The sequence below is a fragment of the Triticum dicoccoides genome, chromosome 2B, assembly GCF_002162155.2.
Source record: "Triticum dicoccoides isolate Atlit2015 ecotype Zavitan chromosome 2B, WEW_v2.0, whole genome shotgun sequence".
Lineage (NCBI taxonomy): Eukaryota > Viridiplantae > Streptophyta > Magnoliopsida > Poales > Poaceae > Triticum > Triticum dicoccoides.
Window position 1 is genome coordinate 609,566,330 of NC_041383.1, and position 3,841 is coordinate 609,570,170.

A 3,841-nucleotide genomic window follows, 5' to 3' on the forward strand; every position below is an offset into this window, starting at 1 on the left:
ATACCCACAACGTAGTTTTATTTCTCGCTTCTAGTTGGAAGCAAACGTTCAGTGTACGTAGAGTCGTACCAGTGGCAGACAGGACTTGAGAGAATATTGATCTTACCTTTAACTCCTTGTGGGTTCGACACTCCATACTTATCACTTCCACCTTTGGGAATTGCTACGATGATTCCCTGCACTTGGGGATTATCAGTGGACCTACGGAGTAACGGGAGAGAGAGAAAGGCGCTAAGGGCTTGGTGTGTCCTCTTGGGGCGCCCCCTCCCCTCTATATATAGGTGGAGGGGCGTGGGAAACAGCCCCTCCAAGTCCTAGGGCGTAGCTAAGGGGGAGAGGACTTGGGCTCCAAGTCCAATCCTATTCCTACTAGGACTCCTTCCTTTTTTTGCCTTCCCTAGTCACATGGGCTTTTGCGGACTTGGTGCGCCTAGCCCAATAAGGCCAGGGCGCTTCCCCACAGCCCATGCTAGCCCTTCGGTAATGGTGGACTGTAACGCCCTCGATGCGGCTATAGCTCCCACGTGTCGAGGCACGACTTAGAGACATAACCGCATTGAAAGCAATGTCGCAAGTTAGGCAATCATTACAACATCCCATGTAATACATAATAAAAGGGGGAGATACCATAGTTGGCTTACACTCGCCACGTCACATCAGAGTGCATAAATAACATCCATCAAACAAACACTCATGGCCCGACTACGGCGCCAAAATAGAAAAGAACCCAACATGCGACAAGGTCCTGAATCGATCCCCAACTAGGCACCACTACTGATCATCGGGAAAGGAAACATAATAACGCTGAGAGTCCTCGTCGAACTCCCACTTGAGCTCGTACTCGTCACCTGGAGCGGAATCACCTAGACCTGCATCTGGAGTTGTAGTATCTGTGAGCCACAGGGACTCAGCAATCTCGCACCCTCGCGATCAAAACTATTTAAGCTCATAGGAATGGATAAGGCAAATATATGTGGAGCTGCAGCAAGCGACTAGCATATGCGGTGGCTAACTTATACGCAAAAGAGAGCGAGAAGAGAAGGCGAAGCACGAGCGAGAAGCTAAAGGAACATCCTGCGCACGCATAACTCCAACACCGTGTCCACTTCCCGGACTCCGCCAAGAAGGGGCCATCACGGTAACACACACGGTTGATTCATTTTAATTAAGTTTAGTTCAAGTAATCTACAACCGGACATTAACAAATTCCCATCTGCCCATAACCGCGGGCACGGCTTTCGAAAGTTCAATCCCTGCAGGGGAGTCCCAACTTAGCCCATGACAAGCTCTCACGGACAACGAAGGAATAGACCTCCACCCGAGACATTCCGATCAGACTCGGTATCCCGGTACAACAAGACATTTCGACAGGGTAAAACTAAACTAGCAACACCGCCCGAATGTGCCAACAAATCCCGATAGGAGCTGCACATATCTCTTTCTCAGGGCACACTCAGATTGTCCTAGGTACGGGTAGGCCAGCCCAGAGTTGCCCCTGGTAGCCACCGGTAGCTGACAGGTGGACCAACACTCAGAGGAGCACTGGCCCGGGGGGGTAAAATAACGATGACCCGTGAGTCTGCAGAACCCAAGGGAAAGAAAAGGCTAGGTGGCAAATGGTAAAACCAATGTTGGGCATTGCTGGAAGAGCTTTACTTAAGACGAACTGTCAAGGGGTTCCCATAATAGCCCAACCGTGTAAGGAACGCAAAATCCGGGAACATAACACCGATATGACGGAAACTAGGGCGGCAAGAGAGGAACAAAACACCAGGCATAAGGCCGAGCCTTCCACCCTTTACCAAGTATATAGATGCATTAATTAAGTAAGGTATATTGTGATATCCCAACAAGTAAATAAAAGTTCCAACAAGGAACGGCTCCAATCTTCCACCTGCAACTAACAACGCTATAAGAAGGGCTGAGCAAAGCGGTAACATAGCCAATCAACGGTTTGCTAGGACAATGGTGGGTTAGGGGATCACATGGCAATTGGGAGGCTGACAAGCAAAAGGTAGGCATCGTAGCAGTGGCAAAGCAAAAGAGCGAGCAAACTAGCATAGCAAAGATAGTAGTGATTTCGAGGGTATGATCATCTTGCCTGCACAGTTGTCAGAGTTGACTGGATCCTCGCAAGCAAACTCAACGGGCTCCTCGGTAGCGAACTCGTCTCCCGGCTCTACCCAACAAGACAAACAAGCAACAAGGATACAATCAACCACGGCAAGACCAAGCAATATGATGAAATGACGATATGCTATGCGGGATGCGATGCGGGATGCAAAATGCAAGATATGACAGAAAATGCATGAACCTGACATCAACTTGGAAAACCAAGTGTGTCACTGGATAGAGGGGATGAAATCGCTTGAAAACGATATAAAGATCATTGGAATCGGAGCTACGGTTTGGAAATGGCGAGCGTTTTAAGATATGACACCGGTATGCGATTTACAGCAAGTAGGCATCTAAATGCAACGAAATGAACATGCTACAGCCACCAAACATGAAAACAAAATACATGGCAGTGATGTACACAAGATGGTTGACAAAACACTAGCACTGAGCCATAGGCAAATTCATCCATTAAGAGGTTCAAACAAGCATGGCTAAAACGCAAATGCAAAACAGATTTCAGACTTAGTGAAATTAACACTAGTCTGAAATTTCAGATCACGATGCTCTCTTCGGAGCAGCAAAACAACATGATAGAAAACCTGAACATGACAAGTAAGAACATGGCATGGAGCTACTCAACAAGCTTAAAAAAACACCCAAAGTGACCTGGGGCCAAAAGGGTTCACAAAATACTCTACCGAGCTCACGAACATAGCTCGAACACCCAATCAGTTTTTAGACTTTGTGAAAACTGAGACACGCTGAAATATAACTCACGAAGGCATGTAAACGAGCTCGATGCACTCACTACGGTGCAAGTCATGGCAAGGAAAGCATATAACCAGCAATAAGGCACAAAGTGCTAGCTACACATGGCAAGAACGAAGGCATAGCATGCATGGAACACTAACGGTAGCATCGGCAAAATCGCAAACAAGTTGACGATCTGCCCGGATTAACAACGAAGCAAAAGTTGAGCTCGATTGAGTCAACCTAGAGCACTCCACATATGCAAACAAAGACATTGATGGATAGAGCATAACATAATTATCAAAACTCCCTTACTGATCATCCTCAAAAGAGGCACGGATCACTAGGAAACAAGCTGGACATATAGCATCACGAACTAAAATATCCCAGACTTAGTGAAAATCACTAAGTCTCTGAAATCAGCAATCTCAGGTACCTCTCTTCGCAAGCTTGCACAAGACAACACACACATTCTAAAAATGCATGGGTGGCACCACTGGAAAGAAGACAAAATGCTTAACAATTCATCCCAAAGGGGCACAGGCATATCATGCACGAATTAAACATGGCAAAAATGACAAAAGTGCATGATGAACTAACGGATCTGCAATTTAACTCACGAAGCCTCCTTCTAACAGCATTTTGGGCATCAAGATGACCTCAAATGCAAATGATGAAATGGAATGAAACGATGTACATGTCGAGGCGATGATTTTGATATATCATATGCCCAAAACGGAGCTACGGTTACAGAGATACGAGCAGTCAAAGTAGGCACAAAAATCTAGGGTTAGAGGTAAAAAGTCAACCCGAGATCCAGATCTGGATCCGGGGTACTGTTCACCTGCACGTCTCCCGAGGATGACCAGCGCCGGAGCTCGTCGGTGCCGGCCGGAGTGGGGGAAGAGGAGGCCGGGGTGAGGGAGAGGAGGTCGGGCGGCGCCGGAGGAGGAGGCGGCGACCGCGGGCGGCG